The 23,248-nt window shown below is 37.8% G+C and overlaps 2 long non-coding RNA genes across 2 annotated transcripts in view; both read left to right on the top strand.

Annotated features, from left to right (window-relative positions):
- The window catches only part of LOC104249738 (uncharacterized), a 41,680-nt gene extending 23,575 nt beyond the window's left edge, over positions 1 to 18,105 (top strand). The window contains exon 4 of the long non-coding RNA XR_011407695.1: positions 17,992 to 18,105. This is a non-coding gene — a long non-coding RNA (uncharacterized lncRNA). The remainder of the gene's footprint in view (positions 1 to 17,991) is intronic.
- A 3,025-nt stretch (positions 18,106 to 21,130) lies between these two features.
- LOC138891126 (uncharacterized) lies at positions 21,131 to 22,787 on the top strand. The gene is made up of 2 exons (XR_011407439.1): positions 21,131 to 21,362; positions 22,290 to 22,787. It is a non-coding gene; the product is annotated as an uncharacterized lncRNA (long non-coding RNA).
- Positions 22,788 to 23,248: the final 461 nt, after the last annotated feature.

The raw sequence follows: 23,248 nt of genomic DNA, 5'->3' as shown, positions 1-23,248 counted from the left end.
CGTTTGTGGCCGAGAAAAAGCAGGAGCCAGTCAAGATAGTGGTACCAAGGTCAGTATCCACGCCCGTGGTGGTTGTGAAGGGAGTCTATGTAGAGCCGGTTGTCATAAAACCGGTAGTCCAGTTACCCATGGTTGATAGCAAAGCCGTACCCTGGAAATATGACAAAGTAGTGGTGACATACAAAGGAAAGGAAATTGAGGAAGAAAGTTGTGAAGCACAGGGACTGACCCGGTCAGGACGTTGTTTCGCCCCTGAAGAGTTGAGAAAAGCTAAGGGCGCAAAAGACAATCCAGTGCCAGTTAAAAAAGCTGTAACGGAAGAGGAAGCAGAAGAGTTTCTGAAAAAGATGAAAGGACAAGATTATTCCATTGTTGAGCAACTGAGAAAAACACCGGCCCAAATCTCGTTGTTGTCATTATTAATTCACTCTGATGAGCATTGCCGAGCTTTAATGAAGATATTGAATGAGGCTCATGTGCCTGACAAAATCTCAGTAAACCATTTAGAGACAATTGCCAACAAGATCTTTGAAGTGAACAGGATAGCATTTTCTGATGATGAATTGCCTATGGAAGGCACAGAACACAACAAGGCTCTCTATTTGACGGTCAAATGTGAAGGTTCAATGGTTACTCGGGCACTAATCGATAACGGGTCGAGCGCTAATATTTGCACGTTATCCACATTGAACAAGTTAAAGATTGATGAGGATAGAATCCGCAAAAATAGCATTTGTGTTCGAGGGTTCGATGGAGGGGGAACAAACACAGTAGGGGATATTGTACTCGAATTGACTATTGGCCCAGTCAAGTTCACGATGGAATTTCAGGTGTTGGATGCTGCAGTATCCTATAATCTTTTGTTAGGTCGACCGTGGATTCATGCGGCAAAAGCCGTGCCCTCCACACTGCACCAAATGATCAAATTCGAGTGGGACAGACAAGAAATTGTGTTACATGGGGAAGATCCCACATGCGCCGTGAATGATGTCATTATACCCTTTATAGAGACCAACGATAATAAGGGGCCATGGGTGTATCAGATCCTCGACACGGTTCCGGTGAGCAGGTTGCCTGAGGGTAAAAGCATGCCATGTCCCAGGGTGTCAGCTACGACCGTCATGGTAGTATCAGAAATGTTGAATAACGGGTTCGTGCCCGGGAAGCGTTTGGGGGTTGAACTGCAGGGCATTACTCAACCTGTGTCTTTGCCCAAAAATCTGGACACCTTCGGGTTAGGTTCAAACCAACAGCAGCAGATGTCAGAAAGGCTCGTAAATTGAAGAAGAAAGCTTGGGTGCTCCCTAAACCAATTCCTCGATTGTCCAGGTCCTTCGTCAGACCGAGTATTAAGAAACAATCATTGGCAAAGATGTCAGGTTAGTTAATTGAGGCGGATGTGAATTTGGATAAGGTGTTTGAGGAAGTATTTGCTGAAGTAAACATGGTTGAGGCCGGGGAAGGGTCAAGCAGAGCAGACATACAGTACATCGGACCACATGCTAACATCAACAATTGGGAAGCTACTCCTCTTCCAGTTCGGAGGGAGTCGTGGTAGTGGGTTTTGTTTTCCTTTTGTCACCTGGATTATTCCAGGGTTTGTAATCCAGTTGTTATGTTCCGTCCGTTTGGATGAGTTAAAACCTTGTTGTCTTTACGTTTAATGAAATGCAATTTTCTTCGTCCCTAATTCTCTTTCCATTTTCTTTTCTTTTCTTTGTACAGTTCTTTTTATGCTGATATCAATGACATGACATGCATGAGGAATCTTCGGCCCAGTTTTAAAAGCCAATCTAGTTCAGAAGTAATAATACAAGAGATCGAGTGTGATGATGGGATGGATTGTAATAATGATGAAGCTTATGAGGAAATTAGTAAAGAATTAAGTCACTTTGAAGAAAAACCCAAACCTAACCTAAATGACACAGAAGCAGTTAATCTAGGGGACCAAGACAATGTACGGGAAACTAAAATAAGTGTTCATTTGGAGCCACAACTCAAGGAGGAGATAATTAAAGTATTGCATGAGTACAAAGACGTTTTTGCATGGTCATATGATGATATGCCGGGTCTAAGCACCGATTTGGTGGTTCATAAATTGCCCACTGATCCAGCACTCCTCCCTGTCAAGCAGAAGTTGAGAAAGTTCAAAACAGACATAAGTGTGAAGATCAAAGAAGAGATCACCAAGCAGTTTGAGGCAAGGGTCATTCAGGTTACACGGTACCCCACTTGGTTAGCCAATGTCGTGCCTGTGCCAAAGAAAGATGGCAAGACCAGGGTGTGCGTCGATTATCGAGACCTTAACAAAGCAAGCCCAAAAGATAATTTCCCACTGCCCAACATCCATATACTGATCGACAATTGTGCCAAACATGATATTGGCTCTTTTGTGGATTGTTATGCGGGTTATCATCAGATTCTAATGGATAAGGAAGATGCAGAAAAGACGGCATTCATCACGCCGTGGGGAACGTATTGTTATCGGGTCATGCCGTTTGGTTTGAAAAATGCTGGGGCAACTTATATGAGGGCCATGACAACTATCTTCCATGATATGATACATAAAGAAATTGAGGTATACGTGGATGATGTGATCGTTAAGTCTAGACAGCAATCTGACCATGTCAGAGATTTGAGAAAATTCTTTCAAAGGCTTCTCAGGTACAATCTTAAGCTCAATCCTGCGAAATGTGCTTTCGGGGTGCCATCTGGGAAGTTGTTGGGATTCATAGTTAGCCGGAGAGGTATTGAATTAGACCTGTCAAAGATCAAAGCTATTCAGGAATTGCCACCTCCAAGAAACAAAACCGAGGTGATGAGTTTGTTGGGAAGACTGAACTATATCAGCAGGTTCATTTCTCAGCTCACGGCAACATGTGAACCAATTTTCAAATTGTTAAAGAAAGATGCCGCGGTCAAATGGACTGATGAATGCCAGGAGGCTTTTGATAAGATAAAGGGGTATTTGTCAAACCCACCCGTGTTGGTCCCACCAGAACCAGAGAGGCCTTTGATTCTGTATCTGACAGTTATGGACAGTTCATTCGGCTGTGTACTGGGGCAGCATGATGTTACGGGCAGAAAGGAGCAGGCTATCTACTATCTCAGTAAGAAGTTCACATCTTACGAGGTCAAGTATACTCATCTGGAAAGGACATGTTGTGCCCTAACTTGGGTGGCACAGAAATTGAAACATTACTTGTCATCTTACACCACTTACCTTATATCTCGCTTGGACCCGTTGAAGTATATTTTCCAGAAACCCATGCCCACAGGAAGGCTTGCAAAGTGGCAGATCTTACTTACAGAGTTCGACATTGTCTATGTGACACGGACTGCCATGAAAGCACAGGCATTAGCCGATCACTTGGCTGAGAACCCCGTTGATGAAGATTATGAGCCTTTGAAAACTTATTTCCCTGATGAAGAGGTAATGCACATTGAAGAATTAGAACAAGCTGAGAAGTCGGGATGGAAACTTTTCTTTGATGGGGCCGCCAATATGAAAGGTGTGGGAATAGGAGCAGTACTTATTTCGGAAACAGGTCAGCATTACCCCGTTACAGCTCGGCTTCATTTCTACTGTACAAACAACATGGCAGAATATGAGGCGTGTATATTGGGATTGAGATTAGCTGTGGATATGGGTGTACGGGAAGTCTTGGTCATGGGTGACTCGGACTTACTGGTACACCAGATTCAAGGGGAATGGGAAACACGGGACTTGAAGCTTATACCGTATCGACAATGTCTGCATGAGCTTTGCCAGCGTTTTCAGGCCATAGAATTCAGACACATTCCAAGGATTCATAATGAGGTTGCTGACGCTTTGGCTACTTTGGCGTCAATGTTGCACCATCCAGATAAGGCCTATGTTGATCCATTGCAGATTCAAGTCCGTGATCAGCATGCTTACTGCAATGTGATAGAAGAGGAAATCGATGGAGAGCCATGGTTCCATGATATCAAAGAGTACATCAAAGCGGGAGTGTATCCAACGCAGGCCACCGGTGATCAGAAAAGAACAATTCGACGGTTGGCAAGTGGGTTTTTCCTTAGTGGAGGAGTACTGTACAAAAGAACGCCAGAGCTCGGTTTGTTGAGATGTATAGATGCACGGCAGGCCACAACTATCATGACTGAGGTGCATTCCGGAGTTTGCGGACCGCATATGAGTGGGTATGTTCTAGCAAAGAAGATTCTCCGAGCAGGTTATTATTGGCTCACGATGGAGCGAGATTGTATCAGTTTTGTGCGTAAGTGTCATCAATGCCAAATACATGGAGATTTGATTCATGCTCCACCATCAGAATTACATGCGATGTCTGCGCCATGGCCTTTTGTCGCATGGGGCATGGATGTTATTGGGCCAATTGATCCAGCAGCATCAAATGGGCACAGATTTATCTTGGTAGCTATAGATTATTTTACCAAATGGGTGGAAGCGAAGACATTCAAGTCTGTGACCAAGAAGGCTGTAGTTGACTTCGTGCATGCAAATATCATATGTCGGTTTGGGATCCCAAAGGTAATCATCACAGATAATGGGGCTAATCTTAATAGTCATTTGATGAAGGAGACATGTGAGCAGTTTAAGATTGCTCACAGGCACTCTACTCCGTACCGTCCCAAGGCAAATGGTGCGGTTGAAGCGGCCAATAAGAACATAAAGAAAATACTCCGGAAGATGGTTGAAGGATCTAGACAATGGCACGAGAAATTGCCTTTTGCATTGTTAGGATATCGCACCACCATGCGTACCTCGGTAGGGGCGACTCCTTACTCATTGGTATATGGTACCGAGGCAGTAATACCCGCAGAAGTGGAAATCCCATCTCTGCGAATCATTGCAGAGGCTGAGATCGATGATGATGAATGGGTGAAAAGCCGTCTTGAGCAGTTGAGTTTGATCGATGAGAAAAGATTGGCATCAGTGTGTCATGGCCAACTGTACCAACGAAGAATGGCAAGAGCATACAACAAAAAGGTACGTCCAAGGAAATTTGAAGTCGGGCAATTAGTACTGAGGCGGATCTTGCCTCATTGGGCTGAGGCAAAAGGAAAATTTGCCCCAAACTGGCAGGGACCATTTGTGGTAACCAGAGTGTTGTCTAATGGAGCATTGTATTTGACAGATGTGGAAGGAAAATGTGTAGAAATGACCATCAATTCCGATGTGGTCAAGAGATATTATGTATGATTTCTTTATGTTCTAAATGTATCTGTTCATATTTGGCATATCTTAAAGATTGAAATGATGAAGGCATTTTGTTCTGCTATCCAAACACCCATATCCCTTGTTATCCCCTTCGAGCCTTACTTATTTTTCATACACCTCTTTCGGAATCAGCAGCATTATCAGAGAACACAAGTGCCGAACAAAAAAAAAAAAAGAAGAAAAAGAAAAGAAAGAAAAGTGAAAAAAAAGGAAAGAAGAGAAACATAACAACGTAGTCTCGCCAAGTGAACTACGTTTGACTTGATCCCGAAAGGGTACGTAGGCAGCCTTAATCCGAGGTTCAGTCATACCAAATAGAAATCCAAAAATCCCCAAGCAAGAAACTGGGGCAGAAGTGGTGATTGTTATGAAAGTTGGATTCCGAAAGTTGTAATTTGAACCCATTTGAATTGTTTTGAGCCTTTTATACTTTTCTTTCTAACTCAATCCAAAAGCCTACATTACGGTCCAAAGAAAGACCTTATGATCAGTTTTGAGAAATGCCAAGATGAACAGGTAGGAATAACCCACGACAGGGGCAACACTCTGGTTCGAGCAAGAAGAACAAAAATAAATGAGAGAGTCTTATGGGTGAAAACCCTCACGGGCACCGTAAGGCGACGGGAGCTGAGAGAAAAATAAATGAGAGAGTCTTGTTGGTGAAAACCTTTACGGGCACCTCAAGGCGAAGGTGAGATAAGAAATGGAAAACTGAGAAAGGTATGTTGATAGAAACCGTTTCGCGGTACCGCATGGAAACAAGGTTAAGGTCTGGATAAATCAAACAAGTGATGGAAGTTCTGGGCAATGAGGTACGACAATTGAGAGTTGTTTGGTTGGATAGATTGGGCAGATTAATCCAAAATGCATGTCTTGACCATTGGTATTAGTTGTCTCGTTCAGATAAGTTTCTTTTCCTTCTCTTTTCAAACAGTCATCTGGTTTTTGGATTCTTCTTATCCTTAACTCAAAAATCATGGCATTTCATTTTCTTTTGAGGGTTTTATCTAGCTGAGATGTTTCAGTGCCAGTTTTGTTCAATGCAAGCAGAAAGGACTTCAAAGTTCACTACCAGCTTCTAGAATTGTAAAGCACAACGTGGTCAGAGCATGTCAAAAACAACTTGATGTCAAGTGGAATACAGGGAATTAACAGAAGTTTCATCGGTGAAATGATTGGGAAATGTCGTGGGAAAGGCGAAGGCTCAAACAAAAAGGTCAGAAAAGTGAAATAACAGTAGAGGTGTAAAACATTTAGGTTGCCAGAGGTTGGGAAATTTAAAAGTTGGTCAGAAAGTCAAGCGGTTTAGGGTCAGTGCGTGGAAGTTAGTCAACAGAAAGCAAGGCAGTGGAAGGATTTTTCAGCAAGAATGCCATCAACTAACCACCGTTTTAAACTGACAAAATTTTCTTTGATTGAGCAGGGGAAGAAAAGTTAGTTGTTGAAGAGGAATTCTCCAGGAGGGAAAAACAAGAACTAATCAGGATAAATGCAAGTTGTCAGGAGTCCACCTGGAGAACAGAGACGTATTTTTCAAGTTTGACATCAGGAGTCCGCCTGAAGAACGGAGACATACAGCTTAAATTTTAAAAGTCAGGAGTCCGCCTGGAGAACAGAGACATACTTTTCAAGCATTGAAGTTGGGAGCCCGCCCAGATAACAGAGGCATACATTCAGTCTTTACATTTCAAGCATTGAAGTTGGGAGCCCGCCCAGATAACAGAGGCATACATTTCAGTCTTTTCATTTCAAGCATTGAAGTTGAGAGCCTGCCCAGATAACAGAGGCATGCATTTCAGTCTTTTCATTTCAAGCATTGAAGTTGGGAGCCTGCCCAGATAACAGAGGCATACATTCAGTCTTTACATTTCAAGAGTTGAAGTTGGGAGCCCGCCCAGATAACAGAGGCATACATTTCAGTCTTTATATTTCAAGCATTGAAGTTGGGAGCCCACCCAGATAACAGAGGAATACATTTCAGTCTTTTCATTTCAAGCATTGAAGTTGGGAGCCCGCCCAGATAACAGAGGCATACATTTCAGTCTTTTCATTTCAAGCATTGAAGTTGGGAGCCCGCCCAGATAACAGAGGCATACATTTCAGTCTTTTCATTTCAAGCATTGAAGTTGGGAGCCTGCCCAGATAACAGAGGCATACATTTCAGTCTTTATATTTCAAGCATTGAAGTTGGGAGCCCGCCCAGATAATAGAGGCATACATTTCAGTTTTTAATTTTCAAGTGTTGAAGTTGGGAGCCCGCCCATATAACAGAGGAATACATTTCAGTTTTTAATTTTCAAGTGTTGAAGTTGGGAGCCCGCCCATAGAACAGAGGCATACATTTCAAGATCAAGTCAGAGGACAATAAAACAGAAGGTTACAACAAGAATCCCCAGCAGGAAACAATAAAATCCCAGCACCGAGAAACAGAAGGTCACAAGAGACCCCAGCACAAATTCAGGCGCATAACTCAAAAGGAAGAAAAAACGCGTTTTGAAAGAAGCAGTTGGTGAACATTAAATCATGCCCAGCATAACAAGTCTGATGAAGAGAGTCGTACCCACCAGAGGAACCGCCAAAAAGCTTAATGAAGAAAGCCATGTCCCCAGCGGACCGAACAAAATGATGAAAACTTGTATTCAAAAAAAAAAGCCAAGGGCCAGAAGTCTTGGTAAAAAGGCACTAGAGGAAACACAAACCGACAAAAAGCAAGGAAACCGGAGCAAGGGGGAAAACAAATAAGATTCTATAATTTCTAGCTTAGTCTAGCTTCTTATTTTTTTAAGCATGGTGTAATAAGGAGGTCAGCAAAAAGTAAAAGTAGCATGCAACAGCAGTAACATTGCAGTCCCATGGTAGTCCCAGCTACCAAGACTTCCCGAACTACATTGACCTGATTCCTGTTTAGCCCAGGATATGTAGGAAACCTTTGAAGCAAAGGTTCGGTCAAATCTTTTTCAAAAAATGCTTCACACGGAGTACTCGGATGGGCAAAAATCGCTCGCTTTATCTTTGCACGAAAACCCTTCGTGTCTTCGGGCAAAGAGGGGCAGCTGTAAGCACGTGATTTTTGCCCAATATGAGAATTACTCCCAAAAAATTCAAAAATAAAATGATTTTTCTTTGATGTGCAATTTTGTGATATTTTGTGATATTTTGAATAATTATTTGTATTTGTCTGTGCATGTTTATTTGCTAAATTAATAAAAAATACAAAAATATGTCGCATTTTGCATGTAGGATTTAATTCTACAATTGTTAGTGATTAAATTTGTTTTACAAAAATTAAAAATTACAAAAATAGGCATCGTTTGCATTTTTAGCATTTAATGTCCAAATATACAATTTTATGCTTAATTAATACTTAATTGTGCGTTAATTGTTATTGAGAGTTAATTTGCGCTTTTATAACTTAATTTAGTTCTTAATAATAGTTTAAGTATTTTTATAATTTAGTTTTAGAGAAATAAAAGAAGAAAAGAGAGCGAAAATATAAAGAAAGTCGGAATTGGGCCTCTTCTTCGATTTCAAGCCATAGGCCCAAAAAATGGCCCAATCTTCCCTACGACCCAGTCCATTTCGAACTGGGTCGACCCAGTCCATAACCCAAAAGACCCAATACCCCTATCTTGCATTTCAAAGACACAAAACACAAACAAAAAACCCTAAAACAAAAGAAAACCAATCCGCGCCCCGCCCCCCCTTTCTTCTCTTTCTCTCTTTTCATCATCTTCCCCAAGCTAAAAAAACACAACCATGGCTGCCCCCCCTTACACCCCAACCATGGCTTCCCCTCCATCTTCACGTCTTCATCTTTTCCGTCGACGTCGTCCATGGTTTCTCCGTTGCTTCATCTTCTTCGTCAAACCTCCGTTGTGCGCACTGCTGCCCGTTTCTGCTCCCCGCTGCTTCTGCCGGTGCGTCGTCTTCCCGTCATCCTCCTCGACGGACTGCCGCTGCCATGGTCAACCAGCTGCTGCTGCTTCTGTCTCAACCAAACAACCAAACGGACACAGCCATGGACGAGCTTCGACGTCTACCATGTCGTCGTCCATGGCTGTCCGCGCTGTGCTGCTGCCTGTCGCCGCCGCTGCTGCTGCCTGTCGCCGCCGTTGCTGCTGTCTTGACGTCGTGCTGCTGCTGCTCGTCGCAGCAGGTGTTGGACGGACTACTGCTGCTGCTCGTCGCGGCAGTAGCTACGGGCTGCTTCATCTTCTCTTCGTCTTCGTCGTCATTTGTTCGAGCTTTGGTCGAGGCTCGGACAGATTTGTTTACAATCAAAGTTCTTCGTTGATTCATCTCCGGTTAGTTGTTTTTGAGTTTTATTTTGTCCATATTTCGTTTTTATATTTCTAAAAGTTAAAATCGTTAAATATTTGATTCTTGTTTTGTTCGTTGTTTATCGTTGAAATCATTTTTTCTAGTTTGTTCATGTTCATGTGCTTTGTTAAAATTAATTTTCAGATTTCAAAATAGAAGTTTAATTAGTTGTTTTCATATTCATTTCATGTTTGTATTATTGTTTAAGTGAATATTTGTTAGTTTGTTGTTTGTTAGATTCAAATTGAAATTTAATTAACTATTTCTTCAATTTATTTCATGTGTTTATGTATTGTTAGAAATTGTTAGTATTGTTAAGTTCAAGTTTAAGTTCATAATTGTTTCTTCGTCGATCTTGTTATTTGTTTAAAGAATTTAGTTGTGTTAAAGGAATATATTGATTTAATCGTTTAATCCGTCATGTTTGTTGTGTTAAAATAGATTCATTCATGTTCATGTTTGGATGATCTTGAATCCGAATTTTGTATAGTTTGATTTCTTGTTTACCATTTATGATTATTTCTTGAATTGTTCTCATAATCTTGTTTAAAGTTTAATATAAGAATTGTTTGTTGTAATGTTGTTAGAGTTGATTTTAAGTTCAATATTATTGAATTTAGGAATCTAAATATACTTGTTTGATTGTTGTTGTTGTTTAAATCCGAAAAATAGGTTTGTTGTTGCCAAAAATATTGTTCAATCAAATTTTAGTTGTTCTTGGTTGTTCAATTTGTGTTCATGTGATTTGTTGTTGAAATGTTGTTAAAATCATGTTCATGTGATATTGTTGTTATGATGTTCATCCGTGTTCATATTGTTGTTTGAACATTGTTAGAAATTGATCATATTGTCTATATTTTGGTTAAGTTTGATTAATTGATGTGTTATAGCTGATGGGTAGTTTGGTAAATTTGTAATACGTTCAGGGGTAGTTTGGTAATTTCAGTAAGGTCGGAAGGGGTAGTTTAGGAATTGTACATTTTGTAATTGTTTATTTGAAGCATGGGGGACAAAATGAAATGGGGTGGGTTGTGATATGATTATTTAATATAAAGGGGGGACAAGATTTAATTTAAAGGGGAATCTTGCATTATTTTAAATGAAGCATGGGGGACAAAATGAAATGGGGTGGTGTGATATGTTTATTTAATGTAATGGGGATGAGTGGAAAGATAATGGGTTGGGTAGAGAAAAAGTATGGATTTTAATTAATTGAAAGGTTTATGGGATGGGTTATAAAAGAGAAGTCTTGAAATCAGATAGAGGGGAGACAGACAGAAAAAAAAGAGAGATTAGAGAAAAAAAAGAGCTGAACATTTATTCCGAAAAAGCATTGAAACTCTCAAGAAAAGAAAAAAAACCTACAAAGAAAATAAAAAAAAGTTGAAAATTAGAAGAGAAAGTAGTACACACCTGATAAATATTCTGGTATACAGGTGTAGAAATTAAGGGTTGAAGATTAACTAGCCTTTCAAAAATCTGAAAATTTCCCTTGGTTTCTGTCCGTTATTTTCGGCATTCCTGGATTTTATTTTGAATTTTTCAAATCTGTCACTGGGATTTTCGTTGACTGGTTATTGCTGGTTATTGTTGTTGTTGCTGTGTTACGTATTACGTTGCTGCTTCTTGTATTGACAATATCAGGTACACAACTGTAATTTTGGCATTTTGTAAGCTGAAATGAAGAATGGAGTGTTAAATTTTTAAGTTAGTTTAATTTTTTTTTGTATTGTATTTAGGTCATTCATGTATTATTATTCTGTAAATCACTGTCATTTGGCATAATTAGGCATATTATAGCGACATATTAAATAATGCCTTAACCAGATTATTAGGAAATATATTTAAGCCCGGTTATTAATTAAAACTGTTTAATAACAAAAAATAGAAGAAATAACGTAAAAAATGGCGTTATTGAATCAGTTTGGCAAAAATTAACTAAATTCCTTATTCATAAGGTTTTTCGTCAACGATAAGTTAATCGGAATCATGTAGTCAATTTCAGTTAAAACATGAATTAGTTTGCGAACAAGTATTAGGACATGATGTGAATTAAAACAAAGTTAGTTAAGGTTAAATTGTTTAATTTTTTAGAAATATGGTTTAGTAATCAAGTTTTTTTTTCTTTCAATTTTCAGTATTTGTAAATAATTAGCTTCAATAAGCTTAAGTCTTACTAACAATTTGAATTTTAATCCAACTATGGGATAATTAGTTTTTTTTTGTTTTTTTTATTTTATTTTTTGACCATTCCATGTTGTATTTATGATTATAATTTTTATTACTTTCTGTTAATATTTGTTTTTCTCTTCTATTTAATATGTTATTTTCAAGAATGTAGATATTGATTTTATATTTATAGATAAACTTAGTAATAATAAAAAGGTAGTCATTAAAGGATATTCTTAAAATAAGGAAGGATTTCGCTAAAAATAAATAGATGTAAATAATACAAATTTACAGGATTATCCAATCTCATTTATTTATTTAATTATTTTTTAAAAAAATTACTTAGAATTTGGGATGGATTGTTTAGTGAATTTCACTTCCTTCCTCAAAGATAATGACGCGCTAGACTCTTTAGGCGCGATTTAATTAATTTTACCTTCTTAAACTCGGATGCGCATTTCATGCGACCCAAATCTAAATCCTAAAACATTGAATAAAAATGTGTTCCGGATTGCGGGTGCATTTCATGTGACGTAATCCAAAGACATGTTTTAAACGATGTTCACAATTTTTTTAAAAAATAATAATAATAATAATAAAGTGGTAAAAAGTTAAAATTGGCACATCGGTTCATAATTGTATTAAAATCAGATAAATAAGCCAAATATGACAATTGAGCGACCGTGCTAAAACCACGGAACTCGGGAATGCCTAACACCTTCTCCCGGGTTAACAGAATTCCTTATCCGGATTTCTGGTACGCAGACTGTAATATGGAGTCATTCTTTTCCTCGATCCGGGATTAAAATTGGTGACTTGGGACACCCTAAATCTCCCAAGTGGCGACTCTGAAATAAATAAATAAATCCCGTTTCGATTGTCCTTTAATTGGAAAAAAACTCCTACGCCCTTCGCGGGATCGGAAAAAGGAGGTGTGACACCCACCTGTATAACGAGAGGAATACTTTTTAGTCTTATACTTCAGGTTTTGAAATCAGTAACCCCTCCGAAAGGCAGAAGGTTACAACAGGAATCCCCAGCAGGAAACAATAAAAATCCCCAACACGGGGAAGCAGAAGGTTGCAACAGAAGGTCCTAGCATAAGTCCAAATTCAGAAATCAGAAAGAAGACAGAAGGTTGCAACGAGAAGTCTAGCACAAATTCAAGCGCATGAGTCAAATGGAAAATAAGACAAATCTAAAAAAAAAGCGGCCTTTGAACCTCAATTGATCCCAGCATAACAAATCTGATGAAGAAAAGTCGTATCCCCAGAGAAACCTTTGAATGTTTAGGGGAGAAAGCCATATCCCAGCGGCCGAACAAGATAGTGAGAACTGGGATTCAGAAAAGCAAAAGGCCAGTGCCATCCCCAAGTTTCCGGAAGAAAGAAGCGCTGGAAGAAACACAATCCGACAAGAAAGCAAGGCAGCAAAGACAAGTTGAAAATAGATAAGATCTTGTGATCCATAGGCTAGCCTAGCTTCTGATTTTCTTGTTTTCTTTTGGATACGGTATAATAAGGAGATCAGTAAGGCAGTGGTAACAATATACAACAGTAGTAACAGCAGAACCATAGTTCCCCGGTAGTCCCAGCTACCAAGACTTCCCGAACTACATTGACTTGATTCCTGTTTAGCCCAGGATATGTAGGAAACCTTCGAAGCAAAGGTTCGGTCAAATCTTTCAAAAAATGCTTCACGCGGAGTACTCAGATGGGCAAAAAAATCGCTCACTTTATCTTTGCACGAAAACCCTTCGTGTTTTCGGGCAAAGAGGGGCAGCTGTAAACACGTGATTTTTGCCCTATGAAATAATTACTCCCAAAAATTCAAAATAAAACAATTTTCCTTTGTGTGCAATTTTTGTTATTTTTGTGGTATGTTTGTATAATTATTTGTATTTTTATGAGTGCATGTTTATTTGTTTTAATTAATAAAAATATAAAATATATCACATTTTCATTTAGTATTTAATTAAGTTTGTTTTGCAAAAATGAAAGTCACAAAAAATAGGAATATTTTGCATTTTTAGCATTTAATGTCAAATTATGCAATTTTATTTTAGTTGGTGTTTAATTGTGTATGATAATTGTTTTTAAGAGTTTAATTAGTATTTTTGGAGTTAATTTAGTTTGTAGCTCAATTTAGAATTTTAGTTTTATCAAAAAAAAAAAAAAGAGGGCTACAAAACGTTAATATTTGAATTGAGTCTAATATAGCTATTTTGACTATTTTACTTTATTTCTTCGCAGAAGAAAAATTACAAAAAATATATATGTAAATTTTAGCTTATGTATTTCTCATAAACTTGAAAAAATACAAAAAAAATAGTACCATATTTTTGTACTTTATATAATTTCGAAAATTATAAAAAAATGTAGTTTTATTAATGTTTTGTAGTCATTTTAAACTTAAAAAATATAGAAATAGTACTTTATATTTTTATCGTTGTATAATTCCGAAAATTACAAAAAAAAAGAGTTATTAACGTTTTGTAGCCATTTTAATCTTGAAAAATACAAAAAAATAGTACTTTATATTTTATCTTTATATAAAAACGAAAATGACAAAAATAGTTTTATTTATGCTTTGTAGCTATTTTAAAAATAGTTTTGTTTTAAATGTTAGTCTTATTTTGGTAGTTATTTTGCTTGCATAGGATTAATTGAATAACATCGTGTTCTATTCTCGGGTCTGGACAAAGAATAATATTTGGGTTCAAACTACCCGTTTTTAGGCCTAATTTTCGGACTTAGCCCGTAATAATCCGAGCCCACCACACATGGGGGACACGCGTGGGGGACACGGACGGAACACCACACACGGGGAACCCCACCACGCATGGGGGACACAAGTCTTGGACCCCTACACACGTGAGGTCCATGTTCTTTGAACAAAGACAAAACACACGAGGGAGGGTGGATTTTAAAGGAGAAAAATTGGAAAGGAACGTGGGGGAAAAAAATTTCTGAAAAAATTGAAGAAGGCACTGTTCACCTTCTTCTTCATTTTGAACGGAAGAAAAACGAAAAAAAAATGAAAAGCCTAGCCCGAGGTTCCTCCATCCTCACCCAACGACTACTGCTTCGTCCTCCATAGCCATAACCAGTCCAAACAACCAGTTTTATCCATCGCCGCCCCCCGTCGACCACCTCCAGCTGCTCGACCAAACCCCACTACCCCCGTCGCCTGCTTCACGTCGACCAAACCCCACTACCCCCATCGTCTGCTTCACGTCGACCAAACCCCACTACCCAACACCCACCAGCCACCCCACTGCTTCACGTCGACCAAACCCCACTGCCCAACACCCACCAGCCACCCCATTGCTTCACGTCGACCAGCGACCACTGCCGCTGCTGCTCCCCGTTGACCATGGCAGCAGCGAGTCCAGCTGCTGTTCCTCGACGCCTCACGATACCCTCGTCCCTCCATGCTAATCCGCCACAGTCCAAACGTCCAACTTCTGCTTCGTCCTTTTTCAACGTCCACAAAACAGTCGTTCGACCTCCAATAGTTCAACTCCGAGTTCAACTTGGGTTCGTTCAAGTTTCAGATTTTTCTTTCAAGATTATTTAGTTCATTTTGATTTATTTTCTGTTATGGTTTTTGGTTTTAAGTGTTGTTCATAATCTTGTTTTGTTCATTCTATTTTTTTGGATTATTTATTCTTTGTTTAAAGTGTTATTTTGTAATCTTGTCTTGTTCATTAGTTCTCATTCTTCTTCAAGACCTTTTTATTTGGTCAAGGTCTTTCTTCTGTTTGTTTGAGTGTGCGTTATAAACTACATTCGATTTGAACAACTTCGTCGAATAGTTAGTTTATGACTGCTTTGTTTGGACGAATACAACATGAATCACTTCGTAGGTCTATTTTGATGCTTGAATCATTTGTGTGAATTTGACTTAAGGATTGGTTGTAGCTGTGTAGTGATTTGGTGTAGTTGTAAATCAGAGAGGTTTAAATACAGATTGCTAAGAGTGAGGACAAGGCAATAATAATAGGAGATTTTCAGGGGTATTTTTGGGTGTTTAAAAGATTTAAAATGTTTAGTGTTAGTAGTCTGCCAGTTGAATATTCAGTGTATAATTAAATTAATGAATTATTTAATGAAAAGGGAATTAGTAGTGCAGAATACACCCTGTCTGGTATCTTTAAGGGTGGAAAATCAGAAAATAAGCATGGGATTAATGATAAAAGTGTATAGATGCACATGAGAAGGAATATACAGGCTGAAAGTGAAAAAACTTTGAATAAATAATGTTTAGTTCTAGCCTATAAATAGGAGGAGTTGATCGAGAAGAGGACTGGAAATTTAGAGAAGAAAAATTTTCAGAACTTAAAAGGGAGAAATAGGCTAATTTTTCAGAACTAAAAATCAGTCTTTGAGAGTTAAAAACTGAAAGTGAGGTCCTTTTCTTTACATACTGAAATCAGAACTTTGTTACTGCCTCTGTGGATTGCGTTTAGTGCTACTGATTTTCAGTCAGGCTTTCCGGGGGTTTTCAGTTTGGTTCTGACCATTGTTACACTGGTTATTGTTGGTTTTTGTTGCTGTTATTTGCTGTGGGATTCTGTTGCTGTGCTACTGCTGTACATTGTTGCTCCTGACCTCTTTTCTCTATGTGTAATTCGAATTCCAGGTACACATTCGAATCTTGTAGTGATAAAGCTTTGAAGTTGAAATGCAGCAATAAAATCCAACCGCTTCAATAAAGTAGATAGTAGACAATCTAGTCTATTTAGTTTTTTTTCTTTGTGAACTGTTTTAATTTTTTTTTTAATGTATAATTGGACTGAAAAGAGAAGGAATCGTATAAATGGTCATGCGCTGATATAACATGAACATTTCAATTTTGTTAGATTAATGGGGTAAATCATGATAAGTAGCATATCTCTAGTTAGTTGTTTGTTTCCATGCATATATTTAAGTAGTCCATAAACGAGATAGAGTACTTAGTCAAAACCCGATTAGTATTTCGTTTAGACGGTTAAAACTAATTTTCATTAGTCCTCTTAAGTGATTATACTCTCATCAGTATTGGCATTAATTCATGTTACAAATAATCTCACATAGATAGATTGTGGACTTGATAAAAATGTAAATGTAAGGTGGTTGGGTAGTGTCAACATTATAGCTCCAATAATAATAATAAAAGTAAATAAATAAATAAAGGTCGTAGTCGATAATTTTATGTATTAATAATTAAGTATACTTACACTAATGTAGAGTAGTTTCAATAAAGTATAGTTAAATTGCGAATCCATTAGGGTTAATGAATTAGTCTATAGCTTTGATCATTTAGTTAACCTCACCACAGTTAAAAATGGCTAATCGTAGTAACGTTAGTCAATCTTGTACGTTATTTTATATACATAATTCCATTTTTAGTAATATTAGCTTATGGAATAAGGCGCGAAACAATTTTCCATTTTTACAAGTTCAAGTATAATTTTCGTTAGCATCTGTTGTAATCTATTAATTAAATAAGTTACGGTTTTTTTAGCATGTAATTAACCAGGATTTTTCTTTATTTAGAGACAAATAAAAATAGAAATGTAGTTACTTTCCTTTTAAAAAATAAATAAATAAATAAATGAGACGAGCTTCGTCAAATAAAAACAAAAAAATAATAATAAAAAAAAAATTGCAGGACCCTCAGTAAAGGTTTAAGAAATTTTTTTAGAAGTCGGGAAGGGCCGTTTAGCGAATTTCACGACCCTCCCAAAAGATAATAATGCGCTAGAATCTTTAGGCGCGGCTTTAGTAAATTACATTCCTAAATATGGGTGGGCATTTTATGCGGCCCGAATCCAAATCCTAAGACGTTGAATAGAGTGTGCCTAAGATTGCGGGTTCATTTGATGCGGCGCAATCCGAAAACATACTTTAAACGGCGTTCACTCTCTCGAATAAATATGTATATGTAAAAGCAATAAAAAGTAGAATCAGCACATAGGTTATTCATGTAAAAATCAGATAATAGCTAAATGCAACAGTTGAGCGACCGTGCTAGAACCACGGAACTCGGGAATGCCTAACACCTTCTCCCAGGTTAACAGAATTCCTTATCCGGATTTCTGGTTCGCAGACTGTTAAACAGAGTCATTCTTTTCCTCGATTCGGGATTAAATTGGTGACTTGGGAGGGACACCCTAAATCTCCCAAGTGGCGGCTCTGAAATAAATAAACAAGTCCCGTTTCGATTGTCCTTTAATTGGAAAAACTCATTCACCCCTCGCGGGGGCGGAAAAAGGAGGTGTGACAGTTGTTCTGTAGGTTTCTAAGGTGATTGGAGTACTTACCCTCAAGGAGGTCAATTTTTTTATCAATGGATCCGTGGCAAAGAAGAGGTTGACATGCTACACTTGTTATTTGGAATGAAGGTTTCTGGCATTTGACTCTGTATACATCTTCCATGAGAAGCTTGAATGTCATTGTGGAAAGTATGGACCATCTTTGGAGGAAATCAAGTTTTTATACAGTTAGGATCTAGCCTAGGCTACAACACACTTTCGTTAGGATCTTCAATTGTATGCTTGGTAATATGGAAGGTAAAATCAAGATTCATGGATCTATCTTATCCAACAACGTCCTTTCCTATTTAGTATTGATATCTTTATTACAAAATTTACCTAACTGCTTGCATTGTTCTCTTTTGTCACTTTCTGTGAAGTAGTGCTTCCTGGTTACATTAAAGAGGACAACATTAAAGGCATATATGACACTCTTGAGGAGTGTGCTTTATTGGCAAACCAACCGCAGGGAATGTATATAGTAAGTTCATTCTTCGATCTTCGTATGACTTCTTTGAACTCCCTTTAGACAAGCTACTCGAAATCAAACTTACACCATATCTCTCTCAATTGAAAAATGTTCTGTATTCTAAGACTACTGCAGGGGTTGATAGCTCAATTTCTTGGCCGGACAAGCTTTGGTAGGAAAATTACTTATTCTTTTTCATTCTTTAACTCTGCGTTTCTTATTTCAATATCTTCTTAGTTGTTTGGCTAATCTGCAAGAATGTGACTCCTCATGAGAATCATTTGATTCAGTTAGTTTACAATATCCAATGTAAATATGCTGAATTCTACATTCAGGTTTAGTGGTTTCAACTCCTTTATTCTTGATAAAAAATTAATTTCAAATCCTTTCTTCCGGCTTTTCAGGCGATTAGTCTTTTCAAAGAAATAACTTTGATTGGCTGAGGAGCTGTGTCAATTGATTACCCATGAATCATAGGAATGTTGAAGTTTGGCAAAATGCCAAAGTCCCACATTGGTTGGGAGTTAAGTTTGGAAGGGATTTTTCCCCTATAAAAGAAGGCCTAATGTTTAGGATTGAAACACACCTCTCATTTGCCTTCTCATCTGTTTAAGGCATTTGTATCTTCTCTCTTTAGTATTATTTCACTTGTATTTTTGGAGTGAAATAAAATATTGGTTGTGTCCGAGGAGTAGGCAAAATTAGCCGAACCTCGTAAATTCTGGTGTTCCCTTTATTGTTGCTTTATTGTCTTATTTATTATTTGGTGGCTGTCATAATTTTGGTATAGTAGTTGTGACTTATTCACACTATATACATTTGGCTTCCGCAACAATTGGTATCAGAGCCAAGGTACTGTCTAAGTATGCTCTGTGGTTGCAGCATAGTCTGATCTTCCACATCAGAAAAGATTTATCTTGGTAACTGAGTCAAGGTTCTGTCTGAGTATGCTCTGTAGTTGCAGCTTAGTCTGATCTTCTACATCAGAAAGGAAATAATCTTGATTTGTGTCGTCAGCTATTAAATAATATTTGTGTCAAATATGGGGGACAATAAACAAGAAGAATCTACATCAAGTGTCAACAATACGTCATCATTGGCATCTTCGCTTATGACAAGAATTGTGTCAAATGCGAAATTTGCGGTAGAAATTTTTGACGGGTCCGGACATTTTGGGATGTGGCAAGGCGAGGTTCTAGATGTCCTTTTTCAACAAGGGCTAGATCTGGCCATTGAAGAAAAGAAACCAGATGTTATTGGAGAAGAAGATTGGAGAATTATCAACCGTGTTGCTTGCGGTACCATTCGATCCTACCTTGCTAGAGAGCAGAAATATCCATACACAAAGGAAACTTCTGCAAGTAAATTATGGAAAGCACTGGAGGATAAATTTTTGAAGAAAAACAGTCAAAATAAATTGTACATGAAGAAGAGACTGTTTCACTTCACCTATGTTCCTGGTACCACGATGAATGAACATATCACCAGTTTCAATAAGTTGGTCACAAATTTGCAAAATATGGATACAACTTATGATGATGGTGACTTGGCCTTAATGTTGTTGGCGTCACTTCCTGATGAGTACGAGCACCTTGAAACTACTCTACTCCATGGAAATGACGAAATTTCTCTCAGAGAAGTTTGTTCAGCTTTGTACAGCTATGAACAAAGAAAGCGAGAAAAACAGAAGGGCGGAGAAGGAGAAGCACTGTTTGTGAGGGGTCGTCCTCAAAATCAAACGAGGACAAAGAAGGGAAGATCCAAGTCAAGATCCAGACCCAGCAAAGATGAATGTAATGGTTTGCACAAGGCCTGACATTTCACAAGCTGTTGGAGTTATTAGCAGATATATGCACAATCCAGGGAAGGAGCATTGGCAAGCTGTGAAGTGGATTCTACGGTATATTCATAATACTGTAGATGTCGGGTTAGTTTTTGAGCAGGAAGACAATCAGTCTGTAGTTGGATATTGTGACTCAGATTTTGCGGGTGATATGGACAAACGAAGATCAACTACTGGTTATGTGTTTACTTTTGCAAAGGCACCAGTTAGTTGGAAGTCTACTTTGCAGTCAACAGTTGCTTTGTCTACAACAGAGGCAGAGTACATGGCTATTACAGATGCTGTGAAAGAGGCAATTTGGCTTCAAGGATTGCTAAAGGAGCTTGGTGTTGAACAAAAAGGTATCACAATTTTTTGTGATAGTCAAAGTGCTATTCAATTAGCGAAGAACCAAGTTTATCATGCAAGGACGAAGCACATTGATGTTCGGTATCATTTCGTACGAGAAATCATAGAAGAAGGTGGAGTCACGGTGAAGAAAATTCATACTACAGAGAATCCTGCTGATATGCTGACAAAGGTGGTGACTGCGGTCAAGTTTCAACATTGTTTGGATTTGATCAACATTGTTGAACACTGAAGATTGAAGATGAAGACACAACCAAAATTTGTTATTGAGAGAGAATTGAAAATGTGGAATTTTGCCAAGGTGGAGATTTGTTGAAGTTTGGCAAAATGCCAAAGTCCCACATTGGTTGGGAGTTAAGTTTGGGGGGATTTTTCCCCTATAAAAGAAGGCCTAATGTTTAGGATTGAAACACACCTCTCATTTGCCTTCTCATCTGTTTAAGGCATTTGTATCTTCTCTCTTTAGTATTATTTCACTTGTATTTTTGGAGTGAAATAAAATATTGGTTGTGTCCGAGGAGTAGGCAAAATTAGCCGAACCTCGTAAATTCTGGTGTTCCCTTTATTGTTGCTTTATTGTCTTATTTATTATTTGGTGGCTGTCATAATTTTGGTATAGTAGTTGTGACTTATTCACACTATATACATTTGGCTTCCGCAACAAGGAACTCAACCAAAGTTGTCCCGAGACAAGGTATTGCTAAGCATTTTACTAAGAATGGGTTATTAGAAATGGATGAAGAGTGACTAACCAGTACTCCTTTAGATCCAGTAGATGATACAAGAAAAGAAGAGTAGAATAAGAAAGCAAAATGATGTTGCTACTTTCTACGACAAGTCCAGCCTTTAAAACACAAGTTGGTCATTTAGCATGCCTATGGTTTGAATATTTTAGACATGAGCTAGAGTAGGCAAAACACAGTATAAACTGAAGCTTGTTTGATATTTAAAAGGTGTTTTCTTGTACTCCATAGATTCTCATTCTTAATAGTACATGCTTAATGTTTATTGACTTTAAAATTGTTCAACGACAACATAGCACCTTTGTTGATCGGTTTCTAGGATTTAATTTCGCTACATCTAATTTCTTGCTAGCTGCCAAGGAAAGCATCTGTATTTTCAAAGGAAAAGAAAGAAAATAAAGTATTTGTATTCTGTATAATTCATTCCTTTACTCCAATTGAAAACAGCGTTGACAGAATAATTTAAAAGTGCAAATATTTATTATGTTGCTGCTAACTTTATTATACTAAAACGTTTTGGAGTTGGTTCACTTGAAGCTGTGGTTTGTTACCTTTTTAAAGTCTTCAGGATAAACTCTTTTTTAGGCTGTTTCGGTATATAAGCCTAGGAGTTAAAGAGGCGATGCTAAATGCGAATTGATTTCGTCTTTAAAAAGATTGCCTCAATGGTAAAGTAAACAATAATTTGGGGTGCCATTTACTGATTTCTTCTTGCATAATTTACCTGATTGGATGACTTTTTTCATTGTGTCATGACTTTATAAAACCTTTACTTCCAGTGTGATGTCTAAAACCTTGATTTACTGAGAGTATGTAACATAGTATAATGATTCTATGTCATGACAACTCAAAATGCCTATTGGAACGGATCTTTGCAGGTAACTTGTAGAATTAGTTGAGAACTTGAGATGTGCATAAGCTGGCCTGTCCATCATGGTTATTAAAAAAAAGGAATAATTCATCAGAGATAGTTAATTGGGGCTGCTGGATAACGGAGAACTATGAAGCAATGAGCGATACAGATACACCTATGAGCTTTTCTTCTCTTCAGATAGTTTTATGTTCATAATTTAGGAATTTTGAGAAGACTACTAAATTGATGAGATCGGTCGGCAACTTCGTCTCTCAAATGAGCTCTTCAATCATGTGCAGATCGTTTATTAGTAAAACGTCACCTGCAATTTATTTAGTATTAAAATAGGTCAATAAGTCTGGAATAGTGCAAGCAGGTAAAGAAGTTCCAACAAATTAGTACCACACATTTTAAGTGCAAGCAGGTGACGCAGTTGCCTTGGTCATCTCTGATTTACTGAAAGTCTGTGAGTCATATTTAATGTATCTGGTTCATACTATTATAAATAAGAGTATTGCTAGCTTATTTATGTATGGAGATTTCTAATAAAATATTTTCCGTCACTATCTAAGATATTTTTATTTTCTTTGGTGGTTGCAGCACAATGAACGAGCTTGTTGACAAATTGAACACTGCATATGACAGACATAGCAGGAGGAGTGGGCGAACTGCTTTTATTTGAAAATTTAAATATTACCAAGATTACCTTTTTGCTCTTATTGAATCTCCTTTGTAGCAGTAGCTACATGTTTTGCTGAGTTTAGGGATCCTATAGGAATCAAAGTACCGAGAAGTTTGCTTTTCTTTTGTCTCTCTGTAGTCGTAGTTGCCCATATATATAACCTTGATTCTTGTGGCACCATTATATAGGTGCGTGAAAGTGATAAGAGGATTTTGGCTTCAGAAGTTTTACTCAGTATGTTTGGGCCTATTGTTGTCCGGTAGTAGTAGTGTTCTGCAAGTACTAATTTAATTTGAGATTCT

This window comes from Nicotiana sylvestris, chromosome 5 (assembly GCF_000393655.2).
Source record: "Nicotiana sylvestris chromosome 5, ASM39365v2, whole genome shotgun sequence".
Classification (NCBI taxonomy): domain Eukaryota; kingdom Viridiplantae; phylum Streptophyta; class Magnoliopsida; order Solanales; family Solanaceae; genus Nicotiana; species Nicotiana sylvestris.
Note: the sequence above shows the minus strand (reverse complement) of the source record. Positions and strands in the feature narration are given on the sequence as shown.